Raw genomic sequence first — 22,415 nt, 5'->3', positions numbered from 1 at the left:
GAGAAAACAGTTGCTCAGTTCTTGAGTTCTTCTTTCATCTCAAGATTCTAGACTATTTTCCTTTTTCCCTTACTTGCCAATTTTTTTCTGACCCCAGATATCTTGGCATTAATGGGAGTAACTCAATAATAGTTAACTAAAAGCAAATAAGGAGTGGAAAGTCACAAATTTAACCGAACCAAAGTCGCAAATTTAAAGGAAGCTAAACATCTCAAACACTTCGCTATTAATTTTCGTATGATGGAGAATATTTTCTTCTTTTCTTCTTCTTGTAGGATATCTAAGACCTCCCTGGCTTGGACCACCCCCTTAACCCATTAAAGATGTAACCTGTCAGCAGTTTAAAGTGTATAAACTATTTTACTACAGCAGAAACACTACAGGGACTAAAAACTATGTTTAATTTCCTTAAGTTGTGAGCACATCGATATTACTAAATGACAACTTTCCTCCTCTATTATATCATTCCTAATCAATTTTCAAAAAATATTAAAACACAAAAATATGAATTTTTATTTTCATATTTAAATTCTAAGATATTGCTAGCAGAAATTAAGGAGAATACAGTTCAAGAGAAAAATTATATGTTTAATAAGATAAATATTTTATCTAATGGAAAATCTTTGGTATATTTTATCTAAACCTGAACTTCTGCCTTAAACAATAACTGACTTTACTGTTGAGCCCCAGGGATTGGTGAACAAAAGGAGTTTGTTTCCTTCGGAGTAGAGGAGGGGAAAAAAAAGAAGTTTGTATAAGTATGAGCTCTATCTAAATTTCTTGGTCATAATGTTTACAAATAAGTTGTTTGACCCTTATAGGAATTCACAATCAAGCTGGGAGTCTGGTATTTGTATTTTAGAATTCCTGGGTAGTTTTGTCACCCAGAGGAAGAGATGGTAGTAAAGCAAGGTCAGCTATGTCCTGAAATTTCATTAGAAGACAAGCAGACACTGGAAGAATTTTAGGTTGACTAAAATGAACAGAGTTCCATTATCTTACATGAGACTTGATATATTCTGTCCTTCAATGCACATAGAGTCGTCAAAACTCAATTTCTCCCACACACTCAAATCCTAACAAAATAAGTGAGGTTATTATACTGGTCAAAACACAAACTCTGGAAAATGTACTTCTGGACTGAGTTTTTGTAGTTTCAATGAATGAAGAAAAGAAAATTTTAAAAGATGAGACTCTAAGAGGCTCGATAGAAAGGATTATCCCTTCATTAAGAAGCAGGCCATCTTGCCTTTCTCTGAATATTTATTCATTAGGTTAGTTGTTTTAAACATACATATATACACACAGACACATAATGAATAGATATATAAATATTGTATTGTTGCTATATTGATTTATATCTTGCTTCATTCCATAAAGGATTTAGATCCGATAGAACAAAACAAAATGAGTTAGTTTATGAGTTGAACCCTTGGTCTATGGAGGAATAGCCAAGCTGTGATTTTCTAGACTAAATGTCATAGGAACTGGTAGGAAAGAGGAAATATACAGAAGAAAGTGGGGGCCTAGAAGAAGAAAAAAGAAGCTTCAATTTTGAGTGAAGGTGCCATAATCACCCCATTTTGCCTTTTGATTGGAGTCACTCCCCAATATCAGAGACAGTTTGATAAAAGCATTTTACGTCTGATCTTTAAAAAATTAAATTGTAAGCACGAAATAAATAAATAATTAATCACTATCCATAATCACTAGTCCCAAATCTTCTGGCTTTCTCTGAGGGGCCCTCAATGGCAGCACTATATAGCTTCCCCTAGCAGGGCCCTTTAGCTTCTCTCTTGCCCTCTCCTTTCCCAGAGCCATTTGAGTCCATCATAAAAAGGATGCAAAGGTATGCAAATAAAATGCCCTCCCAAACTCAACACAGCCTTGATGTTTCTGGCATGAAATTATAGCATTTTTACAAATCGGATTATACAGAGTTGTGATACAGCTTTTAAATAAGGCCCCAAACTGCAAATATATGTTAGTCATACTATGTAAAGTCATTCATGATAGACTCTTGCATGTGATTCCATGTCAGAAAGCTTCCAAAGTGTCCCCTTAATTGCTGCTAGATGAAATTTAAATTCCTAGAAAGCTGATTTGCATTTCCTTTCTTTCCACCACATAAGATCTGTTCCTGAATTGCCAGGCTACCTTTCTATTCTCATAACTAGTCAGAATAAAAAATAAGAAAAGCTATATAGTACTTATTTACCCAGTGAGGCAAACCCTTATCTTTGTTTGGCTTGGCAGTAAAAAGGCTGAAAAGTGTAATGGAAAGCAGCCTTCGCAATAAAATCCTCCAGCAAATATTTCTTTCTGTAGCTTCAAACAAGAAAGACACATTCTTCAAACCACTCTTTCAGCACTCAAGGAGCAGTGTTCTATTAAGCCAGGTAATAGGACCTCTTATTAACTTTAACCTGTAACCAACAAATAGTGAATTCTTTAATGCTATTGCTCAATTATCAACACACCAGCTCTAGGGGAGGAGTGTGAGAGTCCAAGTGGGAACTCTGTGCATAGGCTTCTGTTTCTATCACTACCTCTGATAAACTTTTTTTTTTATTTTTTTTATTTCAGCATATTATGGGGGTACAGATGTTTAGGTTACGTATGTTGCCCTTGCCCCCCCTCCCCCCTAAGTCTGAGTTTCAAATATGTCCATCCTTCGGGTGATGCGCATTGCACTCTTTGTGTATGCAAATACCCGACCCTTCTTCCTTCCTCTCCCCTCCCCCCCCCTGCCCAACATCCAATAGATGTTATTCTTATATGTGCATTTATGTGTTGATCAGTTAATACCAATTTGATGGTGAGTACTTTTGAAGACAACTCTAGACCTCCTGTGTCTTGATTTTCTCTCATTCTTGCTTTTCAAAAAGCAGAAGAGAAAGAAGCCAGTGTATGCCACGTCCTGCCTCTCCAAAGGGTTTAGAGCCTTCCTAGAAATGAGCTAGGACTCATGAAACCAAAGCACACATCTCCTTTAAAATGTTTATTATTCCCTGGCTTTGGTCTGTTGCCAACTTCTGATCTACCCCTTTGTGAAGAAAAAGACCTGTATGTGAGAATGAGGAAAGGGGGAGTCTTTGAAGATGAGATGGGACAACTTGACAATCCCTCTCTTCTTAGCACAATAATTCATGAGTATGAAATCTGATCCAACAGGGGATCTTACAGTAGGACAAAGGGAAAGAAAGTTCTCTGTCAACAAACACCTAGAATCTCTTACTGCAGTATTGAAAGGTGAGGTTACAAATAAGAGGCAACAACAACTGGGGAAGTTAAGAACCAAGCACAGCATTAATTAGGTCACCTGGAAAAAACCACCACCTTCTTCCTTCAAAACCAACGTCATATTAATGAATCCTTCTGAGGGGCCCAGGGAAGAATAGACACACAGAGCACCCTCACTCCACATTGGCTCAGTGTGGCCCCAACAACAAATCGGCATACCATGCAGTGAAATGGATAAAGGGTTACCAAGTTCCAAGCACAAAAGAAAATCACCAGGACTCCAAACTTCTCTACACAGCTTTCAAACATATGTATTACAGATCTGGAGGAGGATGAATAAGCAAATTTGCATTCTTTCCAAAACTACAGAGTTGAATAGCTCATTTCTTTCTAGTCAAAATTAGAGGTGAGGGTAATGCAATAAAATAAAACATGGTTATGTTAGACAAAGAGAACATGCATCCTACCTATTGCAACATAAACGAATGGACTCAAACAACAGGACTTAGGTAGAACAAAAACTGTTGCTTTATAGCAAGGTACACTTTATGAGAATGGCATTTTTCCCCTCTAAATAAATCTTAAGAGGTATAAAATTAACCATAAAGAAAGGCATAAGGAATAGAAGGAAAAAAATTGACAAATGCCTACTATGTGCCAGAAACTGTTTCTAGGATCTTTTAATTTCAGGATTAAAGACTATTGATGTGAATTTGTCTACAGGGATGACAAAGACCTTATTGCTGATGCCCGACCCTCACGACCAGCACAAGCAAGGTGATGGCACAAAGACTCCCACTGAGTTGGAAACTCTGGTGATGCAGTTGGAAGTGGGCCACTGAGGTTTGCAGGCACGTCACCCAGACTCTCTCCCAAGCACATCAGATGCTGGGGACGGTGGCTCTGGTCAGAGAGAAAGAAGATACGCCACAGCGTTGACTCTGGATGTATCTGGTGTTGACAGAAAATAAGCACCTGCCTTGAGTGACAAAGGATGTCTCCTACCCTTTTCTGCAATGGATTTTTAACTGAAAACTGAAACATCTGTAACAAACCAGCAGGTGCTTTGGGTGGTGCCTTAAGCTCTTAGGAAGCTTTCATTTGAGACATTGTTATAAAAAGCAGTTGGAAAACCCTCAGAAACCTGTATTTGGATATCTATTACTTATCCTGAATCCAGTCAAAATATTTACCTGGAAAATATACTTTCAAAATCAGACACAGTGCACTACCCAAAACAACCCATGTTTGTAGACACAAAGCCTTAACATGTGCCTTTATTATGCATTCACAAAGTTTCTGCTATGAGAGACTGAAGCCAGAGGACCCTAAAGGTATGGTAAAAACAAGCAGTTTTAAAATAATGACGTTTGCTCTTATAATACCCTCAACAATTATTTCCTATGCACATTTAGTCATAAACTCCAATAAGAAATGATATCACACGTCCAGGGTCCTTAATACATTGCAGTGAACCTTGATACATGACCAAAAATCAAGACATTAAACAAGTTCTATGAGAGTCTGAGCACTTCATGACTCATGTGTTAGAATTCTATTAGACTTCTATTGATTGGTTCATTGTGGTAGAAATATTTCTTGAATAGTTAAAATATTCTTAATGTGAGGCACCAACACATCTTAGAATTATTTTGAAACTGAGTCAACATTCTAAGTTTCCCTTAACCTTCTTTTGGAAATTCAGGTAAATTGTATTTGATGTCAGAAATTTCATGTGTGCCCTTCCCCAGGGAATTTTTTAAATAAAAGAAAACAAAACAGCAAAAAATAAAGCCCAAACCTCCCTTTTTCTTTTATTTATGAGTTAAATAGTTGCTATTCTCAAAGCTGTTTTTTCTTTTTCTTCCATGAAATGTGAGCAATTGTAAATGTCCTTATGTCCTCATACTTGACTTCTTATTTTGAGACACTTTATATTAACAAGTAATTTTTCATTGCATAACCATTACTTTCTCAGACATTTGGTTTTACACGTTTTACTTTTCATTCTCACTTGATACCAGTATTCCTGTTCAAGACAAATCCTCATCTGGTCCCTGTCATGGAATTTTACAATTCTGAGTTTTACAAACTGACGGGGTATTCATTACTCACCATATCCAGGAATGCCTTCTAAAGGGGAAATTATTCACGTGCATCATGTTTGCAGATCTTCTGTCATTAATATTTTCCTTGTCTCCTATGTTACATGTAGTGGTTTTCACAGATGAATTCCAACTCTCTTGTTTGAGCAGCTATCATGGGCAATTATTGCAACAAGTATTAAATTCCAAAAAAATCCCCCCCAAAAAACAAATAGCAACAACAAAAGCCCTTCCAAAATTTGAAGAAAGAAACATCACAAAGCACTGCAGGTATGGGTCCATCCATTTAGGTTCCACTAGTTAGTCACCGCATTAAAATAACCAGTTCAACCGATAATCCTAAATGGTGGCAAGTATTGTCCTGGTAAAATCTAACTGCCTTGAGTGTAAATTAATGCATCTTCGCAGGAGGAACTCTGAAATGTGGGAAAAGAGGAGTCAAAAGACAGTTTCTTGTTATCCTTGTTAAAGAAGTATTAGAAGGGAAGTGGAAAACTTCAAGTTGCTTTGCCATGCTGTCCTTTAGAAATGAATATTGCTTTTTCTTCTTTCTTAGGCACATATTCACTTTAACGCAGTGCTATCGTCTGAGACGTGTCGGACAAAGACCTGGGCAGAGGGGCTAGAAACCATGTATAACAAAAGCCAACTTCTTCCCCCAAATCTCAGAGTTGCTGGCTTCAACTGCAAAAGTAGGAAGGCAACGAGTAATTTCTGCTTTGCAGGACAGGATTACCATTAGCTACCATCATGACTTCAGAAGGTGCTGTCGTGATGAAATTCATTTCTGCTGCCTGTCCCCATAATAAGTCTGTCTGCTCTCTTTAAGTAAAATGACTAAGCTATTGATTCTTTCACTGCAGAATCCCCCCTAATTTGTTATTATCAAAACCATGTGCGGGCTTTTCATATTTTGCTTTGGGAAGAAAAGGAATTTCACAGCTGCAAGTCAGACGTTGTCTAAGAATTCCTTCCCCCGCTGTCTTTCTTTTCTCTTCTCTCTCTCTCTCTCTTTTGTTTTCTTTTCACCCCAAATTCAGTTCCCCAATAGGTGTCATTTACTCTGATGCTCTGACATCTTCTGAAAGATTATCATGCCCAAGCTATACAGACCTTGCATGCTTTTAAAACACAATGGCAACAGGCTCCTGCTGGAGTCCCCCAGCGCCGAATTTCCAGCACAACCTTTGGAATCGTCGCAGCCGCCTTGCCTGCCCTGGGCTGTGCCGCCCCAGCTCTGAGCAGCTCAGGACACTTGCAGCCTCCTTGGTACTGTACATTAACTCTGCAGCAGCCCGGCGCGGCTGCAGACACTGCTGCCTGACAGGGGATGTGCTGGCGTCAAGGGGGCCCTCTAGGTGGGTTCCCAGACACTGCACAGCCGCGCACTCCGTGCTAGCCTCCAAGGAAGGGTGAGCAAAAGGGGTTAAAAGCCAAAGCTCGCCCTGAAAGGGCAGATTTCTTTCAGTAAGTAATTACTAGGCAAGAAAAGCTAAACAGCAAGAAACCTGTAAATAACCTCATAGGGAAATGACACCTTGAACAATTACGGACGGAAGATTTTGCTTTTTGTTTTCCTTCTTACCCAATGAAAAGAAAGAGAATAAAAGAAGTCCACAGCTAATTTGCAAGTGATAGGGTTTGGTTGATTCGACTCCTTTAAAGAAAAAACAACAAACATATTGGGGTGGGGAAGCCTTGCCTACTCAATGATTTGTAACCATTTAGCTTCAGATGACCACAGGGTGATTTTTGGACAGGAAATCCTATGGAAGCCAGTTCTGCAGAAGTCAGTTATACTTCAATTGCAATTGCGCATGCCATAAAGCTGCTTGTTTGATTAGGGGGTGTGTAGATACGAGGAGTGCTGAGATAAAACATTGCAACGCCCATTTTTGCATTTCCTCAAGCTTGCCCCTTTGTTGTAAAAATTCTGTTCAGTAATCCCCTGAAAGCACCCCATCACTGTTGATGCCATTTTGGAGCAAGAATAAAATATTATAGTAAACTCTTCTAACAGTAGGTTGGCACTTAAATGGTGTTTGTTTGACATCAGTAGAAGAATAGACTTTACAGTAGAAGTGTACTCAATATTAATGTATCACTTTTAACTTAGGTATTTTAAAAGCCTGTTATGTAATTGCTTAATATTAAATGGAATACTGGCAACACTTAATATATCATGCTATTATCTTCAGTTAGGATTTCCCCAGTGAGGTCCTGTCATTGTAGAAAACATTAGCCAGTGTTGGGGGAGGGGCATTTCCCATAAATTCAAAACCGGGTGTAAAGGAATCTAGTTAGTCCTGAAAACTGCCGTAATTTGGGGAGGATTTTCATTTTGATTAAATGATGATCCTAATAGAAGCATTCCTGGGAGAAAGAAGAACTGAGTGATTCCTTTAAAGTGATTCCTTTCCGAACTTGTAGGTTCAGAAAGATGGCACCAACAGCATAAAAGGAACTTGAGAATATTTGTTGGGATTTCCTGTAGCCTGGGCAGTGTCCTCATGACCTCTTTTTGCTAAAGGGTCTAAATCTCTACCATAAGGTCATTTGTGATCTGACCCAGAAAATTTTAGCCTAAATTGTTTTAAACAAGTTTTGAATGCTTTGAATCAAGCATCACAGAGTAATTAAAAATTTGATATTAGATATTTAAATATTATTATTTAAGAGCTAGGAAAACTTACAATGTCCCAGGCCCTATTCTAAGAGCTCTGCATTATTAGCTCATTTAATCCTCACAGTACTATTAGGTAAGGACTGTTATTAGCCCTGTTCTATGGGTGAGGAAATCAAGGCACTCACATGTTGGAACTTGCTGGAGGTCAAATATCTAGTAAGAGCCAGCATCTGAATCAAGGAAATCTGTCTCCCCAGACTGTACACATTACCACTGTATTCTAGCTCCTCTGTAACAATAACACCTTGCATTAGTGTTATGCTTTCTAAAATTATTTTTATATGTATTATTTTAGCATCAAAGAATCATGCTGAGAAGAGTAAGACATTTGTTATGCCCATTTTGAAGATGAATCTCCAAAAGGATTTTATTTGATCATCATCACACATCACATTAGTAGTAGGTCTGGGAGAGAATTCAGGTTATTTGACTCTGGATAGTGCTCTTTGATGATGCTGCTGCTGCTGCTGATGATGACAGATACTAATTTAATTATTTCACAACCAACATTTAGTCCTTATACTAGAAGAGTAGGCCTCCATGGAGAGTAGCAAATGCAAAGTTTTAAGAAATGATGTGGAAATGTATTTTCCCTTGTAATGAACATCATTTATCTGATATTTCTTTATTTTATTTTTTTCAGTCCATTCTATTATACTTTGTTTATATATCAAAGTGTTTCCTATGGGAGATATGATAGCAAGAATGTCGCTGAATATTTCTCAACTACTACACAGTACAACATGCAATACTTCTTAGCTATGCTTCCATTTGTGGGTAATGACATAAGCAAAGCACTTTACAAATAGAAATACAAATAGTTTAGTCATGAGATCACAAAAGGAGGTTTAAAATTAAAATATATTTAAACTAAGAGGAGATTTTAATTGAATATTTTTAAAGTAAACTTTTCTTAGATTTTTATTTATTTTTATACAGGTAATAGTCAAGAATAAAAAATAACAAATTAAAACAAAAGGAAACACACTTGAGAAGCTATGATAAATAGTAGAAAACCCAAATTTCTGCTTGAAGGATAACCAAGAAAAAATGCAATTTATTTCACAGTTCAAGACTACAAACTAATAAAGAATCCTAAATTGAGTACTTTTACAGACTCAAGGCAACAAATATAAAAGAATGGGCTTGCTTAGAGAATAGAAATAGCTCAATTCCAGCATTTTTATTCCACTTATATTAGAAACAGGGTCTTAAGAGTTATAACCACTAATTTACAAACTGATACTTCACAAAACTTAATACTTCATAAATGTGTGACCTTCAAGAATAACAGTCTGACAGAACTAATAGGTTTGTAATTTAAAAACAAGTTCTCAGAAATGAATAATGTTGATGGGCTAGGGAAATACTAATCTGTTTTGTTCTACTAAAAGATAACCATCCTTTCATGGAACTTCTAAGAAATACCAGAGTAACCATAAAAGACTACTTTAATGGCTGATCTGAACCCCATTATTTCTACCAATAAAGGAGTGCTAACTCTTAGTAGAGCACCACAGATTGGCACAACCTTGGTGAGGTCCCTATAGCTATGGTGTAGCCTCAGCTCTACCAGACAAAGGCCGGTTTTGTTGTTTTGTTTTATTTTGTTTTGTTTTTTTGTGGTTTTAAAATTTTATTCCCACAGCAAGCACATGAATAATTGGTTTTTCAGGGATGGACTTACATTATCCACCCTTATATGAAACTGATGTAAAGAAAGAAAAAAAAAAACAGCGCATCAATTAACTGACAAACTACAAATTCAGAGCAAACCAAAATAAAAGATTGTTAATAAAAAATAAAATTTGAAAGATAGTTGGTAAAGTATTGAAAATGAAAGTGATAACGAAATTTAGTACAAAAAGTTTGTCAAGTCATAAAATCAAAGTCCAGTCATGAAATCCTTAGTATGAAATTAAAATCCGACAATCAAAATAAAATTCTGCTTTTGTATCACTATTAAAAAAAGATTGCTTAGTGCAAGCAGAATCAGAGCAAGAAATATTAACTATCCAGTGTCCCCATGTCCTTTGCCAATGAAGTCTTTTTCTCTCATGGCTAGGGTGCTATGGTCATAAGAGTGAAAGTTTTCAAACTAAATTCCTGAGAACCCTGTGGTTTTGCAAAACTACCTAAGGCCAACCGAGGGGTAAAGGGAAGTCAGGTTCCAACCAGAGAGCCCCTCTGCTTTTACCAGTTTTAACTGAAAGTTTGGTTTGAAAAAGGGAGTCTAGTTCTTTAAAAAAAAAAATGTTTACAAAAATGTAACAGTAAGAATACAGAATTAATACTTTCTAGGCAAATTCTTATCCTTATGTTATCAGTTTCAAGATTCCAATCTCTTCAAACCCCTTCAATTTACACACTTCCTTCACAGCATAATGAGTGAGTTTTACATTTATGCTAATACAATCACAGCATAATAATGTCACACCCTAGTCTCTGCGCTTGGGTGTTTACTAAACTCTTTAGTCACTCGTACCTATCAGATATTGAGGGTGTGATGACTTGCTTCGCTAATTTTCTCTGAGTTTCATTTTTAGAAAATTAATTTCAAATATTAGGGTATATCTTTCTGTCACTATCACGTTCTGGTATAATCAATAGTTAATATCAATGTTTGGCTCTTAAATAACTTACATGAAATAAAATTAAAACTCCTCTATATTTAGACATGAAATGATAGCATCTAAAAGGTGAATTCTTTTAGTAATCATATGAATACATTGATCAGTGCAGATATTTTAGGAAAGTCCCCATTCTTTCAAGAGGTTGGATAAATTTTGTCCCTTAGATGTCAAAAACAAAAACAAAACAAAATCATTTTGTCCCTCTATTCTACATATTGGGTTTGTATAAACATATTTACACATATACATATCCCTATATACTTTTATTAGCACATTACATATATTAATAAAATAAATATCACCTGAAACCAACAAATGCTTTGTTGGAAAATTTCATGATTTAGCTAATATAATAAATCATTTTGGGTCACATAACCAAAGCTTAAATCTTCTAATCTTAAATGATAAATAAATGCATTTACAGAAAAATAATCTTATATTATCAAACATAATACATTTCATAATTCCAAGGAAATAATTTCATGTATTTCATATATCCATACTTTCATATATCCAAGGAAATAGAAGTTACAGTCACTTGGAGATCTTCTCGAAAGATGTGACTTGTTGCCTAAAGCCAAAAAAGCAATGTATTTCTTACTTTTCTAATAAACAATGAAATTTACATGTACTTTTCATACATGTATATACACATGTATTTCTTCCTTTTATTGCATACATCAACTAATAAGCAGGTGAGAGCAGCATTCTAACATGTAGAATGAGATCCAAGATAACTGCCCGCCCAACCCCACCTCCCAGCAGGAAAAGAACATTCAAGATCAAATCCTCTCTCCCACCATCACAGAAAACCGATCCCTCTGGAAAAGAACAGTGTCTTCCTCTGTGTATTTATAACACCAAAAACATTGTTGGCATTCAGTAAATGCCAACTAATAACGTTGTTGATAGTGATGACTTTTTACTTCTGGCAAGTTCTAGCAAAGTCTGAAGGCATACTGTTCGGCACATTTATAACTGAAATAAGAGAAGCCCTCATGAAGTCACGGTTTCAACTGCCAAGAGTCAGGGAACTGCGTCATGTTTTAGGAAGTTGCTAGTACATTCAATTTCTACATATTACCAAGGATACACCACTGATTAAAAAATGAAAAATATATCTGTTAAACACTTAGTTTGATCACCTAAAACCAACAAATGCTTTGTTGGAAAATTTCACGATTTAGCTGATATAATAAATCATTTTGGGTCATATAACCGAAGCTTAAATCTTCTAATCTTAAATGATAAATAAATGTATTTACAGAAAAAAAATCATGTATCATCAAACACAATACATTTCATAATTGGAATATTTACAATGCTTGCTAAATTCCACTTTTAATACTTCTGGAAATAGAGGAATTAAAATACCTAATGCTAGAACACAAAGAAGGCACTTAATATTCATATTCAAACATCTAATTTGACAAAAGGTCCACAGCAAGTTTGAAGAGGAAAAAGATGAATTTGCATTCTGTCTTGGAGTCTCAAGATGTGCACCTTTAATTTTAGGTTCTGTCTTTTACTTTTGTGTAATTTTGACTCAGGAAACCTTTTTGAGACACAATTTCCTTATCTGTAGCATAGAAATAAGCTCATAGATTATTGTAATTTTTAACTTATTATAATTTATAATTTTTAAATTATAGAAATGTGCTTCACAATAAGAAGAGAGCTCTTAAAATGTTTACATATTCTTTTAAATTTGCTTATTAAAAAGATAATAAAATATAGATTCTTCACTCAGTCTGCAATTTACTTGAATCAAAATGGAATAATGAAAAGCAAAAACAAATGAAGTAATATTAAAAGTAACTTCTGAAATGAAATTACATTTCATTTCTATCTTAAAACTTTTCTAAAGACTTTGTTCATATTTTTTCAAAAATTCAAAGGAGTAAAAATATTTCCCATGTAATAAGATAAAGCCCAGTTTAAAAATATACCCATGTTATACAATATTATAGATTACTACGAATGACTTGGAAAAATATCTGAAATAATGTTAGGTAAAATAATGCTAAGTAAAAACAAAAAACAATCCTCTGCTTTGTAGAATAATATCGTGAGTATAAATTCATCAATTTAAATGTATGTGTGTATGTTAATATATAAATTTATGTTAGTGCAGAGAAAAACAACTGGAAGGATACACATCAAACTATTGACAAAACTAACTTTCTCTGAGATAAGGAAGTAGAAGTAGAAACATTAAAAAGGATTTCTACCTTTTTATTTTTTTACATATTTCTGAATCGATTCATCTTTTAAATGAGAATATATCTATGTGTTACTTGCATAATTGAAACAGCAATGAAGAGAAAAATATGTTTAGTATTTATTAAGGAAGAATAGTCATTCTTTTTTTTTTTTTTTGAGACAGAGTCTCGCTCTGTTGCTCTGGCTAGAGTGAGTGCCATGGCATCAGCCTAGCTCACAGCAACCTCAAACTCCTGGACTCAAGCAATCCTCCTGCCTCAGCCTCCCGAGTAGCTGAGATTACAGGCATGCGCCACCATGCCCGGCTAATTTTTTCTATATATATATTTTTAGTTGTCTGGATCATTTCTTTCTATTTTTTGGTAGAGACGGGGTCTCGCTCTTGCTCAGGCTGGTCTCGAACTCCTGACCTTGAGGGATCCACCCACCTGGGCCTCCCAGAGTGCTACTAGGATTACAGGCGTGAGCTACCGTGCCCGGCCAGTCATTCTTGATTAACATCTAAATATTGGAATATCAAACCCAAGTTTCTAACATTAGCCAGACAACCTCTCTGACTGAAAGCTGAAGAGTCGAATTCAAAATATATATTCAAGAATTCAAACATTTTATTATTAATATTAAACCAATATCAAGTCTTAAAAATAGAAATGAATAGCTGATTTATTCTTTTTCCATGTCCACATGAACACGGTAGTTGGGGCCAGATGCGGTATTCATTCAAAGTCAGAACTATCAATCTTAAAGCTATGTCTTCTTGCAAAATAAAACATCTGATCAAACTGCCTGATTATAGTATGTGTTTATTTCACTCCAGTTCAAATATTTGGGTATCTGCTAACCCGTAAATGTCAGTTTGACTTCTGGCTCTCTTTAATCCAATTCATAGTGGCTGGACATACACAATCTTTACACAACCATACTCAGAATGGGGCAGGCTAAGAACAATGTCATTTTGAGTAGTACCAAGAGAAGTGTTGTAGGAGTACATAGTTATTCTTTCTTTCATGGATCCTAGCTAATTAGATGTTTTCAAAATATATTTTCTCTCATTGGTAATTTAATTGACTGATATTGATTGATAATTTAATTAAACCCTTGATGGCAGTTTTTCTGTCACTCATTCTCCCAGTTAAAAAGTAACACAGGCTGGGCACAGTGGCTCACTCCTGTAATCACAGCACTTAGGGAGGCTGAGGCCAGAGGATGGCTTGAGGCCTGGAGTTTGAGACCAGCCTGGGCAACATAGTGAGACCTTATCTCTACAAAAAATAATTTAAAAAAAATTAGCCAGGCATGGTGGCATGTGCCTGTTGTCCCAGCTACTCAGGAGGCTGAGGCAGGAGAATCACTTGAGCCTAGGAGTTTGAGGCTGCAGTGAGCTATGAGAGGGCCTATTTACAGCAGTTCCTTTTATGTACTGTGTGTTCAGCTATCAAGAAAATATTACAAGGCATATTAAATGTCAAAAAAACACAGTTTAAAGAGACAGAGCAAGTATCAGATTCAGATGTAAGAGAGTCGTTGGGATTATCTGTATGATACAATAACGGTAAGTACATGTCATTATAAATTTGTCCAAATCCATAGAATGTACAACACCAAGAATGAAACCCTATTGTAAACTATGGACTTTGGTGATAATGATGTGTTAATGTAGGTTTATCAATTGTAACAAATGTACCACTTTGGTGGGGGATATTGATAATGGGGAGGCTACACATGTGTTAGCATTTGGGGTATACGGGATATCTCTGTACCTTCCTCTCAATTTTGCTGTGAACCTAAAATTGCTCTAAAAACTGAAGTCTCTAAAAAAAGGTAACATGACAAGTATTAATCTTCTATATCCAAAATATGTACAATTTTTACACAATTTCAAAATTATGGATGAAAAGCTTTCCATCAGTAATGTCAATGGATTCCATTTCCTTTAGTTTACAATTGCTTGAAACAAAAGTAGACCCATAATTCTCTCAAGAATGTTTATTTTAACCTACATTTTAACAATCTACTTATAAAATCTGAGCCTTATAACACAGCTTCTTTTTCAATAAACGAAATACTATTTAAAGGTTATACTTGAAAAATGAAGTTTATTATTTCATTTAGGAAACCATGCAAGTTCACTATGGAAAATACAAAGGTAAAAAGAAACACGAAATATGCAAAGAAGAATCAAGCCATCCATAATCCCACTCCCCAAAGATAAGTCAGTATATTTCCTTCTGGTCTTCCCTTCCCTACCCCAGGAATAGTGGGGTTTACCACTGATTTTTATATTATTGTAGAATATTTAACTGGCCTCTGGCTTTGGTGAAAAGTACTGCCTGAGAAAGAACTCTTTTATTTACCAGATGGCATATGGTAAAGAAATTACCTTGGAGATAATCAAACCTTTCCACTTTTACAGGTTTATTAGGGTAGGCAATTCAATCAGATTGAGCTACAAAGGTTATTATTCTCCCTGCACAAAAACCCTTATGATGGATTTTTACTGGTAGATAGTCTCAAGAGGATATTCATTTAGGCTTTTCTGTTATATCTGTTTAATTTTGATCCATCTTTGAGTCTGCTGGCATATTTATTTTAAAAAACTTAAGATAGTTCATATCTACTATAGCAGTAATATATGGTAGATGTATTTTCTGGTTCTGGTAAAACTGAGAGATTATTTTACCTACTTTTAGAATGGAATAGAATGGGTGGCCTACCACTGAAGTTTTCAGTCGAATTCACTGCTTCTTTAATATTTTGGCAGCGAATCACCATCAGTCCTGATTTTTGGTGCTTTTTTTAAGATTGTAATTTTGGGGGGATGGTGTTTTTATAGTCATTTTAATAGGAAGTTGGAATAGGCTGCACCATAGGCTGCAACTAAGATGCTATTTAAAAGCCAAAGGCTCCAACCACCACTTCCAAAATTTGCACATACATACTCGCACATCACTGACAGTCAATGGAGTTAGGTATAAAGCAACTATGACTTTTATGTACAAGTACATATGTTTGTATATATATTTATAATATATATATTACATATATTACAGACACATATACATGTATTTTTATTTCAACATCTTGTATTTACTATGTGGAGACATTGCTACTACATTACTTTTTTAGTTATCTGTGAAATAGATGATTAAAGATTGCCATTAGAACATAATAACCATAGCGGCAGTAGGGTTTTGGGTCTGTTTTGTCTCTGGTATATCCCCCAATGCCTAGAATAGTGTTTGGTGCATAATAAATGCTCAATGAAATATTTGTTGAGTCAATTACTATCAAAAATAAATCCATCACTATACCAAACATGATCATTTATGTCTGCCTATATCTCCTTTTAAAGAGCTTGCATTCCCTACACCCTTACCCTTATAAAACCTGATTGGAATAGGTATGAAAACTTGACACTGCCACCTGATTCATTCATTGGGCATAAAATATTAATATTCTCTCTTTGGAATGTGAAGAGTCCTAAGTAAAACTGAGACTAATCAGTTTGCGGTGGGGTTGAATCAAAAGGTCATGTAGACTCAGGGGCTGAAGTTGCCATTTTGGGTTAAATGCAAACTGATAACTAAGGAGACGGCGGCAATTAGAGAGAGAAGACCAGAAAGAGCAGAAACACAGAGACCAAAATGGATGACTATATGGCCCGAAAGAGAGTAGCTGCCTTGAATCCAGAGTTTTCCAAATCCAGTAGGACCAGCTCCACTTGTTTCTGTGAATTTCTGTATCTTTATAGTAACTACATTCCCTTCTTTTTTATAGGAGCTAGTCTGAGTCAGTTTCTTTTTCTTCCAATCAAAATCTCGATGAGTCACCATATAAGAAACCTTATTTTGACATTCATAAATTCTTTACTTCCCTCCAAAAGTAAAGCAATTAAAATTAATGCTGCAGTGTAATATTGAATAGCCACAATAACTTGGCTTGGCATTGACTCAGTGGCTGCAGGATCAGGGGGTTTAAATGAAAACACGCACAGAGTGGAGTTAACAATGTATCCACATCTGCGTCCACTTTGAGATATTCTGGAGAGAGTTTCCTCGTACTCTGACTGACGTCTATTATACTTCCAGTCAAAATATTAGCTTCTTATTTTTCTCGAACCTCTCTTGCAGTCATCTTTACTGAATGTCAATTAGTTTCAGATAAGGAGGAGTGAGAGAGAGTGAAAGAAAGAGACAGAGAGATTAAGGAAGAGGGGAAATACTGCCATCTTTTTTTAGCTTTATGGATAGGAGAATTTAGTACTCCAAAGGCAGAATTCCTCTTTAAGGAGAAAAAAGGACATTTCTATGATTTTTAGAAAATAACTATTTAAAAGCTCAAAACATCAAAATATGTTAAAACTAGAACCCAATATTTTAGAGTAACTAATAGTTTCAAAGTCATTATGGTACAATTAAGTAAAACATTCTTTAAATACAAAATAAATTATTAAATCCTAGTTTTCCATCGTAAACAGATAGCCTTTCATTCACCTAGCATTTTACACACTGTTCCCTGCTGTTTTAACATTCTGACTCCAGGGTAAATCCGTAATTCTGAGAACTTAAACTTTCAACTAGCCTGCCTCTCTCTATAATTGGAATATTCCACCCCTAAAAAAAAAAAAAAATCACTATAGACTACACAAATCACTTAATAGCTACAAACAGGCAACACATAAACAATACGTGTCTAAAACTGATGAGACACAAAAATATTAATATGAAATTGAATTGCCTTGCTGTATATCTTATCCTTTTCTCTCTGGGAAGCACATTATGAGTGGGAAAGAATTCAATGTGGAATATAATGTGATTTTTATCTGTTGTTCTTAGTTCCAAGATTTGTAAAATAGATGAAGACACAAAGGAGCTTTAAATTTTTCCACAAAATCAAGTATCAAACCTTATCAAATAGTGAATTTTCTTTTAAGATTTCTTCTCTTTTCTCATTGACCTTTTTTCCCTTTAGATTACTGATCAAACGGGTTGCAGCAAAAATAAAAAGCAGGAAGGGAGCAAGGGAGCACACAGTTTTTGTTGTAAGAACCCTCAGAAATTTTATTGATTTTTGAAATCCCCACTTTAGTAGGAACAAAGTCAATGAAAATATAAACTCGCCTCTCTCCCTGTCTCCCATAATTACTCACTGATTAGAGGCACAGGCCATTTGAGATCAGGCTGCCAGTGTACGTGTGGGAGGATGGAATACTTTTGTTCTGGAAGGAGAAGGATCAAGCAAATGTTACAGCTGGAATCTTTGCTGGCCTCTCTGCACAGACTGTAGCTATAGAGAGCAGGTGACAGTCCTAAACTCCCAGTCCCAGGAGTCCAAAGGGAGGACAGAGTGAAGAAAGACAAAGGAAATTCAAACAGTGGATTGGGACAGAAAGACTCTACTATTAATACCAACATTCCCAGCCCCTCAGTGACCTACTGCTTTCTACATCTTTAATGCAGATCTATTTTGGGATCTGTTTGCTGGGGCATAGGCATTTTAAAAGAGCAGAAGAACATTTGCCGGATGGTGTAAATAATTTTCCTTGATTTTCCCCTCAAATATTATAGGAAGACAGAAGGGGAAACACGCAAGAATGATACAAATGTGATGTGAGATTGTCGAGGTATTTTAAAGAATATTTGTAAATGGATATCAATATTGTAACACATTTGTTGAAAATAAGGACATGTGATACATATTAAAATACATTTTATTTTGGTTTTCTACTGCTTCTTTAAGTCTTTTGAGGTTTTTTTGACACAGGGTCTCACTCTGTTGCCCAGACTGGAGTCCAGTGGCATGATCATAGCTCACTGTAACCTTGAACTCCTGGGCTCAAGCAATCCTCCTACGTCAGGCTCCCGAGTAGCTGGGACTATGCTAGGGCTACAGGCGTGCATCACTATTGCCTGGCTAACTTATAAAAAAAAATTTGTAGAGATGTGGGGGGGGGGGTCTCATGATGTAGCCCACGCTGGTCTCAAACTCCTGGCCTTAAGCAATCCTCCCATCTTAGTCTCCCAGAGTGATGGGATTACAGGAGTGAGCCACCACACCTAGCACCTTCAAATTTTACTTATGGAGAAAGTCTTATGATTTTTCTGGGCACTGTTAGGCAATAGAGTGCTTTACATTCACTTTAAACCATCAATTCACATTCTTTTTGGAAATTAGTCTGCTATTCCAAATTATAATTCCAAACTTGATTGAACTCACTTCTTTCCCCTCCCAGCTGGGCCTATTGCAGAGTAGCTGCTTGTAGTGGGTGAGTGGGTGGCATTGAGGGTAGGGTTTATCTTCCCAGCTGTTGGTACTGACTGCTCTGGGATTGGAAAGCATGAAAAGAGATGATGAAAGGAAGAAGATTTTTGGGTTTTTTTTTACCCTTGAATTGGCACCATCCTAAGATGGCATATCATGTTGGGGACCTCGCAGATGTTGGAAGCTGTCTCTTTGTCTCATGGGCACTTTTGTGGGTTCATTAGCGGCATCCCTGCCGGGCTCCCTGGCTGCAACTCCTATGACTCAGGCAGAGCCTTGTTTTCCAAGTGCTGCTGGTTAATCAGCCCCCCACCAAGCCCTTGGTTTTCTAGTGGTCAATTCCCTACAAACTCTTGCTACTGGATCCCATCTGCCTTTCCCAGATGGTGCTCATGGGAAGAACATAAAATGGCTCAAGACTAGGTCTCCCTCCCATGTGTGGCGTGAATCTGGTCCATAGGAAAAAATACCACCATTGATGCCTCTTTCTCTGGGCTTGATGTGAATGAGATGACTACAGCCCCCTTTGAGGGAAGGTAGGGCAGGATTCACAGCACTGCCTAGTTCTCACTCTCTCAAAAATATATTTTCATAAATTTTTGCACAGGCAAGAAGAGGTTCATTTTCTGCCATTAGACCTTGTGTCTGGCAATGGCCATCTATCTTGTGCTAATGAGGAGATTAAGTCTAGGTAAAAGGACAAAGTGCTAAGAATAGCAAAGCAAAACCTGGGTGATGTGTATGCACCTCTTAATAACCATCTCTGGAATACACTACCTTGAAACATTATGTTATAAGACAGTAAATTTTCCTTATTTGCTTGTATTAAGCCATTAATTTGGGAGCTCTAAACTTGCAGCCAAAGGCATCTTAATTGATGCAGTTCACCACGAAATATTTACTATAAGTCAAACAAGGGCACTTCTCAATAGGTAATAAAGTTAGACAGGAAAGGGAAGCTTATATTTTCTCACTTCTCTTTTTCTTTCTAAGTAGCTGGTGGGTGAGCTCATCTGCCACACAAATTACTTTAAAGTTAGATGTTTAAGTTAATTTTCAAAATTGCAATTGCTATTACTGAATTGAAACAACAGTTGTGATGACACTTGTGATAACAAATGTTAAGAAAAACAAACGTTTTGTTCACTTTGGGAATCCATGATTTATAGATGGGTTAGATCCCTCTTAGAGTTCATGGGGAGACCAAAGAGGTTTCTAATATTACATGATATTGTCAATATCCAGGGCAATGATCACATTCCATATTCCAGAAAATCAGAAGATAATATGTGTGCCAAAAACCCTTTGGAAATCGAATCATACTTCATGCTGAATTCCATTTAGAGGATCAAGCGAGGACGTATTTTACTGTTCCATACTATGATGTGGGTGTGCTTATATTAAATCACTTTCAGAGAAACACTAGGTGACTAATTTGTGACAACGATATGTTTGCAGACTAACACATTCATGAGAACAGCAGAATAATGAGCTAATTTGTAAAGTACCAGATGGAATTTACTGAAAGCCTGTGGCCTAAGCTATGGTAATTGTCCTTTATACTCTAAGAAGACATTTCTAGTAATCTTGCTACCCACAACTTTGCTTTTGGATAAAAAGGCCAAGGTCTAACTAATCCTCTTCCCATGAAGGCAGGTCTGTAGTATTTGAATACACTTGCTACTGGAGACCTGCGGTGGTGTGCAGTCTGCTTTTATTTTTTCTCCACTGTCTGAATGGTATCATATGAGGAATCATTAATCTCAACTGTTCTCTAGCCCATGTCATTGTTGTTGGGTTTACGTATATTGTTTCTTTGATAGTTCACAAACAGTGAGGTGTATTCACATTTATACTTGGACTGTCTTTTTCTATTTCCTCTATATTTGCAGGGCCCACTGGAATAGGCCCTGTATCCTCAGCACTTTTTGAGATTGCCTTTTCTATTTTTTATTTCTTTTTCCCAAATCATTCCAGGGATGACTTCATCTCTCTACGGTTAGTCTCATTCCCCACTGCGTTAGTCCCCAACCAAAACTTGAGATTGATAAACCTAAACCCCAATTTTGGCTCTTTCACCATTATATCTCCTCAGAGCCCCAAGTGCAAATTAGCTAATTTGTGCTGCTAGGTTAATAGTTTTTCTGGAAGAAAAACTAATACCAATTCTTCTCAAACTTTTCCAAAAAACTGAAGAGGAGGAAATCCTTCCAAATTAATTTTATGAGGCCAGTGTTACACTGATACCAAAGCTAGACAAGGACAGTACAATAAAAGAAAACTACAGGTCAACATCCCCGATGCACATAGATGAAAAAATCTTCAACAGAGTACTAGCAAACCAAATTCTGTGGCAGAAGAAAAAGTTCATTTACCATGATCAAGTGGGATTCATCCCAGGGATGTAAGGATGTTTTAACACATGCAAATCAATAAATGCAATACATCACATTAATAGAATGAAGGACAAAGACCATATCATCATTTTAATAGATGCAGAAAAAGTATTTGACAAAATCAACATCATTTCATGATAACAACCTTCAACAAATGAGATATACAAGGAATGTACCTCAACACAGTAAAGGCCATATATGACAAACACACAAGCTAACATCATACTTAATGAGGAAAACTAGAAAGCTTTTCCTCTAAGGTCCAGAATAATGTAACACGCACACTCTTGCCACTTTTTTCAACATAATACTGGAATTTCTAGCCAGACTCCACTAAAAAAACTGTTAGAACTAACAAATGAGTTCAGTAAAGTTGCAGGATACAAAATCGACATAAAAAAAATTAATAGTGTTTCTATACACTAACAGTGAACTATCTGCAAAAGAAATTTTAAAAATCTCATTTACAATAGTTACAAAGAAATAAAATACTCAATAAATTTAACCAGAGATGGAAAAAGTCTACACTGAAAACTACGAAACATTGATGAAAGAAATTGAAGACAACACAAATAAATGGAAAGATAGCCCATGTTCATGGATTAGAATAATTAATATTGTTAAAATGTCCACACTACCCAAAGCAATCTACAAATTCAGTACAATCCCTAATGAAATTCCAATTATCTATCATTCTTCACAGAATTGGAAAAAACAATCCTAACAATTGTATGGAACCACAAAAGAATCCAAATAGCCAAAGCAATTTTGAACAAAAAGAACAAAGCTGAGGCATCACACTATCTCATTTTTTTTTTCTTTTTTTTTTTTTTTGAGACAGAGTCTCACTCTGCTGCCCGGGCTAGAG

This window comes from Propithecus coquereli, unplaced genomic scaffold (assembly GCF_000956105.1).
Source record: "Propithecus coquereli isolate 6110/MARCELLA unplaced genomic scaffold, Pcoq_1.0 Scaffold415, whole genome shotgun sequence".
Lineage (NCBI taxonomy): Eukaryota > Metazoa > Chordata > Mammalia > Primates > Indriidae > Propithecus > Propithecus coquereli.
The sequence above is the reverse complement of the archived record's forward strand: the minus strand, read 5'-3'. Positions refer to the sequence as shown.